Source organism: Sinohyriopsis cumingii, chromosome 12 (genome assembly GCF_028554795.1).
Source record: "Sinohyriopsis cumingii isolate HCF-2022 chromosome 12, ASM2855479v2, whole genome shotgun sequence".
Classification (NCBI taxonomy): domain Eukaryota; kingdom Metazoa; phylum Mollusca; class Bivalvia; order Unionida; family Unionidae; genus Sinohyriopsis; species Sinohyriopsis cumingii.
The window spans coordinates 49,332,206-49,347,334 of NC_142972.1; the positions used below are offsets into that span (position 1 = coordinate 49,332,206).

The 15,129-nt window shown below is 38.0% G+C and overlaps 1 protein-coding gene across 1 annotated transcript in view; it reads right to left on the reverse strand.

Moving 5' to 3' along the window:
* The window catches only part of LOC149786411 (synaptotagmin-7-like), a 555,714-nt gene extending 541,779 nt beyond the window's left edge, over positions 1 to 13,935 (reverse strand). The window contains exon 1 of the mRNA XM_089976842.1: positions 13,815 to 13,935. The gene's annotated coding sequence lies outside the window, so the exon portion shown is untranslated. The remainder of the gene's footprint in view (positions 1 to 13,814) is intronic.
* Between the last annotated feature and the right edge of the window lie 1,194 nt (positions 13,936 to 15,129).

Sequence of the window (15,129 nt, forward strand, 5' to 3'; positions counted from 1 at the left end):
AATTACCTCAAGCCATCCCCTTAGATCACGAAGCCCATTGGGAAGTGGCTTTAGTAGAAATGATTCACCCGACCCAAGTCCTCAATGTCGTTGCCAATCAAAATGTTTTTGATGTGGAAGTTTATGACGAACAAATACAACAGTGGATGGATACCCATAGCAAATATAAGCATAAAACCCCTAGCACAAAAAATCTAAAGTACACCATCTATCACTTGTTCGTTCCCCAAGGGTATTATTTTAGTGGTCAACATTTGGTCAACACCATAGCCACCAGGTTTAATGGCGTGTTTGGGGAAGCTTTTAAGAATGTCAAGAACAAAACTGTCACCCTGGAATACCACAAAACAGCTCGTCGCTTCCTGATAAAATTTCCTGAGGATAAAATCATGGGTTTCTATTTTTGTGATGAATTGTTTGACATGTTGGGCGGTGACATGGAGATGAGGAAGAGAGTAGAACAACAAAAAAAACCCCCCGAATTATCAATCATTTACGACAACGAGACTTTTGGCCAGTATTTTCGTACCCCGGTAGAACTGAACCAAGGACAGAATTTGATGTTCGTGTATTCCGATGTGGTGGAATACAACGTGGTGGGACACACCTCCGTGCCGTTACTGCGTGTCATTCCTTTCAAAGTGGATTCTGCCGCAAACGCTGACGAGGAAGGTGGAAACACTTACCACGTCCACCGCGAATTTGTCCATCCTCACTATTTGCCGGTCAGCAAGTCGTATTTGGACACGGTCAACATTACTATAAAAGGAGATCTGGGACAAAATATTCCATTCACCAAAGGAAAAGTCACGGTGAAACTCCATTTTCGAAAACGGTTCTCTCACGACTCGTAAGCAAGTCATGTATCCAGTGTACCGAGGGGTGGCTCGACAGCGAGGACACGGTTTAGGAGATATGTTAAAATCGGCCTTTCGTTCGGTGGCCCCGGTGTTGAAACCGATGGTGACACGCGGATTGCACGCCTTGAAAGATGCGGCACTGACGCAAGGCAAAGAATTTCTCCAAAATGTCATCATCGACAAACAAAACCCTAAAGAAGCCTTCATGAGGGCAGGCAAAAATGTCTTGCTGCAAACGGGCAAAGACATTTTGGGCCGACGAGACACACCTATAAATGCCCTGCACGCTACCGAGTCAGGCATTCAGCAAGGACAAGGCAGAAAGAGACGACGAAGAAAACACCCTTTCACCAGACTTCAAGCGAGAAAGGCCAAGAAAAGAAGAACCGTTCGAGACTTAGACGTTTTCGATTATTGAGACACAGAACAAAAAAATGATGCACCGAGAGTCTTGCGCTTGTTCCAAGACGGAACTGGATCTGTTTGCCATGCCCCCCACCATGATGACCATGCAAGAATCTCAGTGGGTGGAATTTCACCCCGTCTCCTCATTGACCGATTCCGCTCCCATCGAGTTTGAAATCAAAGGACAGCCCGAAGATTACATCGATCTGAATAGCAGTTACTTGTACCTGAAAGTCAAAATTCTAGATAAGACTGGAGGTGCTATAGACGATGAAGCAGTAGCTCCCGTCAACAATTTCATGCATTCCTTGTTCAGTGGAGTGGACTTGTACTTGAATAACAAACTGGTCAGTAGCAGCATGGATACTTACCCTTATCGTGCCTACCTGGAAAATCTCTTGACGTACGGAATAGATGCCAAGAACACTCATCTCAATTCCTGTGTAGTATGGGAAGCTGACGAAACAGGCGAGTTTGAAACATTCGAAACTGATCCATCAGCCAAAAAAAACAATGCGGGATTTATAGAACGAAGAGACAGAATCAAAGGAGTCGACAAAAGTTTAGAACTGATGGACCGTTTGCATTTGGACATGTGGTTGCAAGAGAAATATTTGCTAAACGGAGTGAATGTTCGCCTGAGACTGAATCGGAGCAGTACCGCTTTCCATTTATTGGGTAATGCTGACGAGTACAAAACCAAAATCCTAGAAGCCAGACTCTACGTACGCCGTGTGGAAGTGTTACCTAAAGTGGGAAACGACATCAGTCAGACGTTGAGCAGAACGACCGCCAAATATCCCATACGAAGAGTGGAAGTGAAAACGTTCACCATTCCTGCTGGACAGCGATCCATGATCGAAGATCATCTATTCCAAGGACAGTTACCCAAACGTTTGATCGTTGGTATGGTCGAGAATATAGCCTTCAACGGAGCCTTCGCTAAAAATCCTTTCAACTTTGAACACTTTGACGTGTCTAAGATCGAAGTCAGTCGCGATGGCAAGACCTTGTGTACCCGACCTTTCGAACCTGACTTTAAAAACAAGAATTACTTGAGATCGTACTTGTCCTTGTACGAAGCCACCGGTCAGTTAGGAACCAACACCAGTCACGGTATTACGTACGAAGATTATGCAGGAGGCTATGCTTTGTGGGCGTTTGATTTCACTCCAGACCAAGGCAGCGACGAGGGACATTTCCACCCTATAAAATCCGGCCAGATTCGTGTGGAACTTCAGTTTGCAAATCCTCTGCCAGAGACAGTGAACGTCATCCTGTATGCAGAATTCGATAATACCATAGAAATCAACAGTTTGAGAGAAGTCATTCTAGATTACTAGAAGTCATGGAAGATTGTTATCCCTCTTTACCTAGTGGAGAAACTTTGGAGATGAAATGTGAGGAGACCGTGGAAGGAGAAGAATCTCAAGACAAAGAAGATATCATGATGAAGTCGAGATGGCCAGAACAAGAAGCCCATTTAGTCTCCTGTTTTGCCAAACACTTGGTCGACAAAATGACGGAATTGATCAAGAAAAATTGCTATGGATGTCAAAACGATCATCCCAGTCAAATTCAACACGATAAATGCCTGATGTTAAGTCAAGAAGAAAAATTGGACGAGTATCTGGACGAAGCTTGGAGTCTCATCTCGAACAAAGACGTGTTGCACCAGTGGTATAAAGACTTGCGTGAACATTCTTGTCCACCATTAACCACTCAAGAGATCCATCGTATCGAAGCTCTCCTGAATCAGAGTGAGGAAACAGAACGAATAACCGTTTATTCGTCAGACATTTTCAAGCAAAAAGTCAGGATCGAATTGACGACTTATTATTACCTGTGAAGAAGAAGAAAACAAACACAAATCAATGGATACCTGGGAACTTTATTACCTTTTGAACCACAGTTCGTATACGTCTTCTTGGAATCCTGTCGTCTGTGCTAAAGATGAACTCCCTCATCGCAAACCTAAAGACCATCAAGCTTACGTGATCAACACGGACGACAGTCATCTCCCAGGAACCCACTGGGTAGCCGTCTACTTTCCTCAAGAAGGCTGTGTGGAATATTTCGATTCGTACGGATTGCCGCCTTTGGAAGACGATATCATCGACTTTATGAGAAGAAATGCTCAAACCACCCGATTCAATAATGTGAAATTACAAGGCACAGATTCCTTGGTGTGTGGACAGTACTGTGTGTATTTTCTGCATCATCGCAGCCTGGGCTATTCCTTAGAACATTTAGTGACTCATTTTGATCCTCGTTCTTCTGCTAGAAACGATGTGAAAGTAGATCGATGGTTTTGTGACCATTATGCTTATCTTTTGTCTCAAGCTAGGAAACGTAGTGTCCATCAATGGCCTAATGATTTCCAACAGTGGAAATCACAATTTCATTCACAACGTTGTCAGCCCTGTTTAAAGTAGAGTGTGAATTGAGAAAAAAATGTTTGTGATTTGAAAAAAATGTTTGATGTTATAGTGTTATATTATTGTTAAAAATGTTAGAGTTGTTGTTTAGTGTTAAGTGATTTTTGAATAAAAAATGTTGTGTTTAGAAAAAATGCCTTTGTCTTTTGTTTAGCTATAAGAATGTTGGATTGATGCTCTTTCATTTCTTACTATCCCTCTCATGAACGTTGCGGCTCGAAAACCGTGTGGGGGATGTTTTCCTTCACGTCCGCGCTTTAACTTTAAGAACCGGGTTGTTCCCAGTCTAGCCATCCATTGTCGACTCATCCTCCTAAGAAGATGTGCTCCAAACTAGCTAAGCTCAACGAAGCCTACGTGAATCTGCATAGGGTCAGACACAGTCTGATACCGAAACCAGAAGAAATAGAGAATGTGAGAATGTTAAAAATCACTGAAGACCTGATAGAAGAGCTCTTCAGAGAAGAAATGAACAGGGAGAAAGAAGAATGGACAGAGAAGTACAGACTTCAGAGACAGCAGCAACAGCAGCAACAGCAGCAGCAACAACAGCAACAGCAGCAGCAGCAGCAACCTGAAGCTGACAGAGGCTTTGTCGATTGTCGTATCGACACCAAAGAATTCTTCTTCTCTTTCCGAAGAAGCAGACCTATTGCCAGAAAGTCTATCCTCAGAGGACATCGCATTCTTAGAAACTAAAAGAATGCCATAGCAAAACAAAAAAACAGCCCTTTTCAGGGCTACCCAATACTCAAGAAAAGAAATAACGATCGATTTGCCAATGTGTGTAGGTAGAGTAGTGTGAATATAAACACTAACTCTTTATTAATAGTGGAAGTGTATGTGTTTGTGTGTTTGTGTTTATAAGTGATAAAGTAGGTTGGTGTGGATAGTAGATTAAAATGATGTTAGTTTTTTTGGGCTGTTTGAGGTGTATATTTGGGGTTAGATTGGATTGCTTTGCGTATGTGGATAGTCTATTGAAGTGATGGGTAGCATAAAAAAGTGAGCGAGTGTTTCTTTTAGGTCCGCGCGTTGTTGTTGTTTTTTTTTTTTTTTTGGTCGTGATCTAGGTAAGATGAATTTTATGTTTTTAGGGGGATGTTTTCCTTCACGTCCGCGCTTTCAGTATAAATTGAAACTCGTTCGGCAGTCCAGCTACCCTTGTTGATTGATCAACACCAAAAAAAATGAACACGAGACTTGAGAAACTGTTGGAGCTTCATGTGCATCTGGAATATGCCAGGCGCATATTAAATGAACTGGCCGCTGAAGCCATTGTCGAGGAGGGAAGGATAAGAGAGGAGGAAAGAAGAAAAAAAGAAGAGGAGGAGAGAAGATATAAAGAAGAGGAGGAGGAAAAGGAGAGAAGAAAAAATTTCAGAATCCCAGAGAGTGAAAATTGGGATTCTGAAGCGACATATCCTGCCTCTGCTCTCTCCCCCCAAAAGGTAAAAAGTAACTGGGGGATAAGATGTGTATGTGGCGCCAGGCCTGGAAGGTGCCACCATTAACCAGGTGTCCATGAAGTTCCAAACAAAACAGCCCTTTTCAGGGCTACCCAATACTCTAGAAAAGAAATAACTATTAATTTGCCAATGTGTGTAGGTAGAGTAGTGTGAATATAAACACTAACTCTTTATTAATAGTGGAAGTGTGTTTGTGTTTGTAAATGGTGAAGTAAGTTTGTGTGAATAGTAAATTATGGGTTTCTTAGCGTATGTGAAGAGTATAGTTAGGGTTATATTATATGAAATGAGAAAGTAGGGGGATGTTTTCCTTCACATACGCGCGATGTTGGGTCATCATCTAGGTAAGATCCATTTCATGTTTTAGGGGATGTTTTCCTTCACGTTCGCGCTTTTCGTATAAGAACCCACAGTATTCGTTGTTCAAACCATTCTGCAAAGAATACAAAGAAGATGGCGTCAAACCACCTTAACAAAATGGAAAAATTGCAAAACGTCATGGACAATTTAGGAATGTTTGAGCAAATGTTGGTTAACCTAAACGAGGATCACTACTCATATAGTCCCCATAGAGTGAAGATGGAGATAAACAATTTACGAAAAATGAAGGTAATCATTAGTGATCTGTTGAAAGAAATAAAGGAGGAAAAGGAGGATGAAGAGGAAAGGATAAGGATGAGAGAATGGAATGAAAAAATTGAAAAAGAAGAAGAAAATGAAAAGAGGAAGAAAGAAGAGGAGGAAGAGAAGAAGAAAGAAGAGGAGAAGAAAAAAAAGAAAGAGAAGAAGAGTGTAGGAGATAAAATAAGAACTTGGTGGAGGAAAAGAAGAAATTAGAAGAAGAAGAAAACCCAAAGGCCCTTTTCAGGGCCAGCCATATTTCTCGAAAAGAGATAGTCTTTGAATTGCCTACCCCTTTTTTTAAAAAAAATTTTTTAAATTTTTAAAAAAAAAAAATCCCATGTTCAATTCCCCTTGTCCGTAAAGTGACCCACGATTTATTGCCATGTTCAATTCCCCTTGTCCGTAAAGTGACCCACGATTTTTCTCCATGTTAAATTCCCTTGTCCGTAAAGTGACCCACGATTTTTCTCCATGTTAAATTTCCCTTGTCCGTAAAGTGACCCAAGGGTGTTTTTAATGCTAATTCCCATTGTCCGTAAAGCGCCCCCCTTCACTACTCTTTACAAACAGAAATAATGCCAGCACTTCAATTGGATTATCCATGGGGTGAATTTCTGATTGTAGAAACCTCCAAAATGTTATCTCCATGTTTATCCCTCTTTATTTAAAGTGGTATCAACATTAGCTTTCATGTTATCTTTTTAAGTAGACTTCTCAAATTAATAGTACAAAAATCTAAGTCAATGTAACAATATAACAACAACAAAAAAAGCAGTCTTATAACATGGTTTAAGTGGCTGCTGACACATATCAATGCATGATGTCATGTTATACAAGCTCGGTTCAAGTGGCTGCTGACACATGAATGCATGATGTCATGTTGTACAAGCTTGGTTCAAGTGGCTGCTGACACATATGAATGCATGATGTCATGTTGTACAAGTTTGATTCAAGTGCCTGCTGACACATTATTGCATGATGTCATGTTGTACAAGTTTGGTTCAAGTGGCTGCTGACACATCAATGCATGATGTCATGTTGTACAAGCTCGGTTCAAGTGGCTGCTGACACATATCAATGCATGATGTCATGTTGTACAAGCTCAGTTCAAGTGGCTGCTGACACATATGAATGCATGATGTCATGTTGTACAAGTCTGATTCAAGTGGTTGCTGACACATTATTGCATGATGTCATGTTGTACAAGCTCAGTTCATGTGGCTGCTGACACATATCAATGCATGATGTCATGTTGTACAAGCTCGGTTTAAGTGGCTGCTAACACATATCAATGCATGGTGTCATATTGTACAAGTTTGGTTCAAGTGGCTGCTGACACATATCAATGCATTATGTCATGTTGTACAAGTTTGATTCAAGTGGTTGCTGACACATTATTGCATGATGTTATGTTGTACAAGCTTGGTTCAAATGGATGCTGACACATATCAATGCATGATGTCATGTTGTACAAGCTCGGTTTAAGTGGCTGCTAACACATATCAATGCATGATGTCATATTGTACAAGTTTGGTTCAAGTGGCTGCTGACACATATCAATGCATTATGTCATGTTGTACAAGCTCAGTTGAAGTGGCTGCTGACACATATCAATGCATGATGTCATGTTTTACAATCCAAGTTCAAGTGGCTGCTGACACATCAATGCATGATGTCATGTTGTGCAAGCTCAGTTCAAGTGGCTGCTGACACATATCAATGCATGATGTCATGTTGTACAAGCTAGGTTTAAGTGGCTGCTGACACATCAATGCATGATGTCATGTTGTGCAAGCTCAGTTCAAGTGGCTGCTGACACATATCAATGCATGATGTCATGTTGTACAAGCTCGGTTCAAGTGGCTGCAGACAGGAATGCACGATGTTGTGCTAGAGAACATGTGCATGCCAGGTTTGGATGGCTGCTGACAAGATATGAATGTATGATTTCATGTTGCACATGCCAGATTTGAAATTAAGTTTGGTCAAGAATGCACATGGGCATCTAACCATTTTCTTTTAAATCTGTTCTTATCTATATAATGAAGTTTTAATAGTAGGTAATTTTGTTGGAAATCTAAATCTGTTAAAAGTATACTTTTTTCTTCATTAAAATAATACATGTGATACAACTGTCATAACCTTATATATGAAATATCTCCAATTTTGATCAGTATAGGAGCTAAACATCATGGGTTTTTAGGGATTTTCACATCCTGTGGGGGGGGGGTAATCATTTTTGGAGCAAGCTGATCATGCCAATCTTTTTATTAACTCAGCTTCTCCATCTCTGTTGAGCTTTGAGATACTGATGCTTAGAGGTTATATTTTTGTAGTGGGTGACCTTAAGAAGGTCAGAGTTTATATTGGCCACAGCCACTGACAAAAACTGCTAGGTCCATGCAACACCAAAGTCATTTTGTGACTATAAATCAAATTAGACATATACTGCATTAAAATATCACAACTATTAGACTGCACTAGTCCTTCCCATGCAAGTAGCTATCATCTTCATTCACTTGTGAACTGGATGGGAAATGCATGTGCCATAGATGGTCAACTGAATGTTCAGCTTAACCTGTCAATTCATGTGTCATTTATTTTTCAATTTCTAACAACCAATCAAATCACATTATTGAGCAAGGTTCATCAACAACGGCCAAATTTAGTCTCAAGGTAAGGGGTTACCCAGTCCATTTTATTGTGGGCCTCTGCCTTTAGGTATGCACATTTAAAATGATCCTAGAGGACACATATATCTGTCTACACAGTAAATTGACATTTATCGGGACAAAACTGAGATGATGATTTTGTCTGGAAAACTGGGAATTACATTTTCCAAAGATACAGATGCAATCTGTTCAACCAAAAATGTGGTGTACATAAAAGAAGCACTCAGATATCTCTAGTGAATATAGGATATCTCTAGTGAATATAGGATATCTCTAGTGAATATAGGATATTATTTAAAGAATCAGAAGACCTACCATGTGTTCAGATATGCAGACATGTAAATAACTTCCTTCCCCAAGACAGTGAAACTTGTCCACTGAGTACACTTAGGGAACCACACAATTTGGCAGTATATGGACAGGTACATGTGACTGATATGGATGAAAAATGGTTTCTATCAATTAAGGTATCTTCTATGGCAAGTTTTACTGCATGCAACAGAAGCACTGCGAATGGCACAATACCCTGCCAACATAAGCTTTATTGTTTAAATGTGTTTTCTGCAAACCGCAGAAAGGAAATAAAATACAATGGCCAAATCTATTTAGTAAGTGATCTTGACCTTTCAGCTACTGATCCCGAATTCAGCAGGGTTCATTCAGTGTCTAAGTGGAGTGTTCAATTATGATAAATTATGTTATAGTTATAAATTATGTTAAAGTTATGAATACTGTTATAGTTATGAATTATGTTATAGTTATGAATACTGTTATCGTTATTAATTATGTTATAGTTATGAATACTGTTATAGTTATGAATACTGTTATAGTCTCATGCTTATGCAAAATCTGTAGCAACAGTGACCTTACCTTGAAACGAATGACCTCTACACCAGTAATGTTCTCCCTGGGGTCAGGGAAAGAATGTTTAGTTTGATTCCATTAGCTGGAACTTATGTTGTTATTAGAATATAAAATGCATAGCCCAAAATTCTAGTTTTAGCAACAGCAATCTTGACCTTAGTGCTTTTGATCTCCAAATCAACAGAATCCTTACTTGGACTAAGGGGTATATATATATATATATATATATATATATATATATACACACACACACATATATATATATATATATATATATATATATATATATATATATATATATATATATATATATATATACATATACATACATACATACATACAAAGATGGAATAAAATTTAAGTCACCATCCACAAACTAAATTATATATCCATATCCACCCAACTTCCCAAGCTAGACTGGTGGAGCTCTATCAACTCAAAGCATCAATAAATCACAATATTTGGTAACATTTTATCATGGTATAGATTCAAACTATTAATACTAGACAATAATACAATGAAATGTAAACAAAATAATATAAACTGTCTGAAAAGGAACATTTTCTTGTTGTCTTTCTTTCTCTTTGAATGAATTAAACAAAACTGCTACTTAGACCACCCATGAAAATTGTCTGACTCATTACTGTATATATTCGCTTATAACTCAAGTCCAACTGTAAATCGCTGTCAGACCCAACTGCAAACTGCACAGACCTAGATCTACCGGCATATAATGCACCAGCAGATCTGGGTCTGTGCAGTTTGTAAGGAGTAATGAGTAAAACAAACAACTTAGACCCTAATTTTCTGGAGCATTATGCAATGGCAGATGAGGGTCTTTGTTTGTGGTTTGAATTGACTTATAAGGGAGCATATATGGTATATCTATTATATCATCCAAACTAACTGTTATACGCACTCTTTTAAATTCCAGTACATACAGAAAAATTCAGTGCCTAATGAGAAAGCACACATAAATTTTTTAAAGTTTACTTCATTTAGTTTCACTTGGCATTTTCTGCACAGCACAAAAGATGAATTATTGAGAGCCCTCAGGCAATCCGAGTAAAGTGCAATACCCAATGGCACACAATGTTAGCTGATCCAGGATTTTGATTAATTCCAGTGAACAGATTTTCCTACTAAGTCTTCTTGATGTGTGTGTGTGTATGTAAGCCCCGTATCAAGGATAATTCCAACAATAAAACTATGAATCCTACCAATGGAATTGAAATTTATATCAAAAATAAGAGTTTGGGGAAACTATTTAAAGTACAGGCTTTTTGTTTCAAATCTCCAATCCTTCATAACTCATTAAATTTTTGCTGCAATGTTTTTCAAAGCTCCTTTTATAGCAAATTAAACAAAAATCCCTCTAAGGGACCAATGCTCTACTGACCCAAAAAGAATTTACTGGAATTCAAGATAATACCATTTCTTCTTAGAACTTTTGAAAACATCCATAATATTCTTGATGACTAAGAGTTATAAATTAGTGCCATCCATATTGTAAATCAAAATGGCATATACATTCTTTTATTATGACCAACTTTTTACACACAGTAATAATTCTTTCTGTGAAAGCTCCATGATAATATAACTTTCCATTTAGGAGGGATAACAAGCTTTTCAACATGGCTAATGTGGTAGCCGCATCGGATCAGCACCATTTTCATTTAGGATAAATCTTAGACATCACAAGACATATTTCAATGAAAACCTCATGTTCATATGACCATCCATTCAGGTTGAGAAGCAACAACAGATTTTCAAGATGGCCACAGTGGTGGACATATTGGATGTCAGATCAACACCATTTTTTTTTAGAGTCTGTCACTGAAAACACCATTTTGGTATGACAATGAACTATTTAGGGATAGCGAAAACAAGAGTTTCAAAATCACCACTGTGTTGACCATACTAGAATTCCAAGCTGAACCATTCTCATTTGGACCAATTAAACATCATAAGAAGTCTCTCTGTAAAACCTCATGTTGACATTACCATCCATTCAGAAGGAGAAGCAATTACATGATTTTCAAGATGGCTGTCATGGCAGCCATATTGGATGTCTAAGCAGCACTATTTTTCATAATGAACAACATGCCATTCAGTAAGTGTTATTGGTCCATTGCATGTTGTTCATGACCAGTACAGCTAAAACTGTTATATAGGTTTGTCCTTGGGGATGTCTAGCCCAATAAGTATAGCAGACCAATCCCTGCATATATTTATTATTAACCTAACTTACCTGAAGTGCATAATAAAATACCAAAGTGACCAACCAGGTGGGTAACAGTAGAATAACTTATAACTTCTCCTGGAAGGTTATAAAAGCTGACTCCAAAATGAAATTCAATTAAGGTGTTTATTTTCTGGGGAACTAAAGAAGTCACAAGTACAGAATCTTTCCAAATTATTAAGGATGAACTCTGATTTTAACTGTAACTAACCTTCAACCTACAAGCTCTAAAATTCAGGAAAGTGGGTAGGGATGAAAGCTGGCTAAGAGAAATGAAGTTGTTGTACAGAACCGAAATGCAAGATCTATCTTTTCACACCTAAGTACAACTATTAAAAACAGGGTTAGAAAACTTAATTTGCCCACTTGTATCACAAAGTTGCACTCGTCCACTTTTATCTCAAAGTTACACTAATGTCCACTTGTATCATAAAGTTACATTTGTCCACTTGTATCATAAAGTTACACTTGTACACTTGTATCATAAAGTTACATTTGTCCACTTGTATCATAAAGTTACACTTGTACACTTGTATCATAAAGTTACACTTGTCCACTTGTATCATAAAGTTACACTTGTACACTTGTATCATAAAGTTACACTTGTCCACTTGTATCATAAAGTTACACTTGTCCACTTGTATCATAAAGTTACACTTGTACACTTGTATCATAAATTTACACTTGTACACTTGTATCATAAAGTTACACTTGTACACTTGTATTATAAAGTTACACTTGCATACTTGTATCTAAAAGTTACAATGAAATTTCTTTGCTTAAACTTATCATATGGAAATGAAAAATGCATTGACAAAATCTAGTTCTTGCAATGAATGACCTTAACCTTGGAGCTGCTGATCACCACATGAATACCAGTTCGTCTAGTGAAATCTGTTTGCTCAAACTTGTTTTGATTTAGAAAACCCGTTCCTTCGCCAGCATAATAATACACCTGGTAACTTTTGTTCACAGGATATAATACTGTGTCTTATCTCATGACTGTCAATGTGTAAGATGATATTTAACTGTATGAAAAACTCTATAAATTAACTATAGATAAAGACTAATAGAATGCAAACAAGATGAATAAAGTAGCTTAAAGTACTGTCTTGACAAGCTGTAAATAATAGGCCAAATTTTCTTCAATCTCATCACACCAATTATTTGATTCAGTTTTCTCTCTCCAAGCTGACTGAGTGTCCTTCCTAAAGTACACATATTTGTATACCCCCCCAAAAAAACTCGGAACCCTGGCAATTAGTCTACGCAAGAAAAGAATGTGAGGGTGGTATATTTACATTGTAACACAAAAGACCTGACTGGGGTATCTGCAGTTAAAGAATATTGTAGCTATGCACTTAAATCAAGAACACATGATAAATGTCCATTTTAGAATACAAAGGAATTTAAAGAACAATTTCCAGGTATTTATACAGCTTTTTATTTTCATTAATTGCTTCTTTGCCAAAATGGAAGAATGGAAGAATTGTTTTCTTTGTATATCATCAAAATATATGCCTCAGTATTAAGACCAACAAGGGGGGTGGGGGCAACTGGGGATATATCCCTGGGGCCCGGGCCTGTAAGGGGGCCCAGGCCAAACAACACTTTTTAATTTTATAAAAGAAATTTTTTGTTTGAACAAGAAATAGGAGAGGCCCAGGTGTTTCTTACCCCAGGGCCCGTGATTGCTCTCTACGGCCCTGCTCAGGATTCATCAGTGTATGTCAGCTTTTGAAAGATTTATATATATATATATATATATATATATATATATATATATATATATATATATATATATATATATATATATATAATATCGATTCATGTCTGGAAAACCCTCTTTTATCATGACCGTCCTGGACACTGTATCCAGTGTTCATACTAAGTTTTCATATAAAGGGTACTAAGTGCATTCGCTTTGAAATTACAAAGGATTTGTGGGTAATTTACCATGGGGGGGGGGGCTGTAAATATAGTGCAATGTTAGCCCTATTTTCAATTTGTTTATAATCGAGCTATACTTTATAATAATTGGATGTCTGTTAATCTCGGTTGTCCTCTGTTTATTTAGTTCTTTACTTTACAGTTTATAAAAGTTAGGCATCGCCCTAAATTACACTTACCGGAGTCACCTGTCTCCTAGCCGTTAGCAACGAAATAATTCCAGGCAATAATAGTCAACTTCCCGTACAAGAATAGTCCAGTCACTCGCAAGGTTCAAATGATCTACTTACTCTGATAAATAGTTGATTCTCAACATATATGCCTTTTTCTGATTGACAATGACGGGCTAGAGTAACTGTAACTGTAAATAATCAATGCACGAAGTCCGTTCTCTATTTGACAGAAACCGCGCGTACTGTTAGCCAACTTATTTATCTTTATGTTGTGAAGAGTAGCATGTTTTGAACTGTAGCATTCAATTTAGAAAATAGCTGACCCAGAGGGGTCACACATGTTTACCAAAACTTTGTGTTTGTAGCGATAAATCTGTTATCCTGTTGTTATTATTGTTATTGTTATTATAAATTAGTTACCTGTAATTTGATTTACTACGGCATATTTGGGAGAACAAAATTATAATACAAGAGACCAAATTTGACTTAGTAGGGGCTGGCGTTCTTGGAAGTGTACGACATCCATGCCTGGCTTGCCGAGTTTCTTGCCTTCTTGCCTCTCACAGACATCGTATAACGGCGGAGATGTGGAACAATTTCCACCCGCCCAAAGTTATGTGTCCCGATGTGACGTCATCTTTGCGACCAATACTGCTTGGGTCGACACATAGTACAGTCAATGACTGAAAACAACTCTTAGTTAATTTTAGTGTGTTTTGGGTCCATTCCCACTCATAAAAGCCCTTCATTCGGGTGGTTAGGGACATATAGTCCTACGACCTGACGGCTAAATTAGCAATGCTCCTTGAGCTAATAAACGTCAGTGGGATGTGGCACTAATTCCTTCCCTTAGGAACATTTAGCATCCCGCTGTGCGGGAATAAACCCGTCACACATACCCTTTTGGGCGCACGCAACGTAAATCCAAGTAATCAATCAATACAAGTCATACTGGTTATGTATGCATATTTACTCATTTTAAATCAAGTATAACTTGTTCTTCTAAAATTTAACACTAATTTTCTTTAAAGTCTATTCATTTCTGATTATTGAATTATCTGCGCCTTAAATTGCATCAAGAAGCTTCCAGACAAAAATTGTCGATCGCTATGGACGTTTACAATGGTGACCATGTACGACACTCTGGTCAAGAAACGAGCACGTTGAATGGAATCGTCACACTGTAGGGTAGTGCAAGTTTGTTTATCAATATGTGTAGCTTTCATAGTGACATCACAGCGGGTGACATTGTTATGGATCATACCTTTAGGTTCATTTCGTCCAAAAATATCTACGTACTTTAACATTGATTTTGTCGTATGCACTTCTCGGGCAGTCTAAATAAAAACCTTCCAAAGGAATGTGGATGTATAAAAATCCAAAATGAAGTGAATACTTGCCACTTAAAGATATGTAGAATAAAATTCTAAAA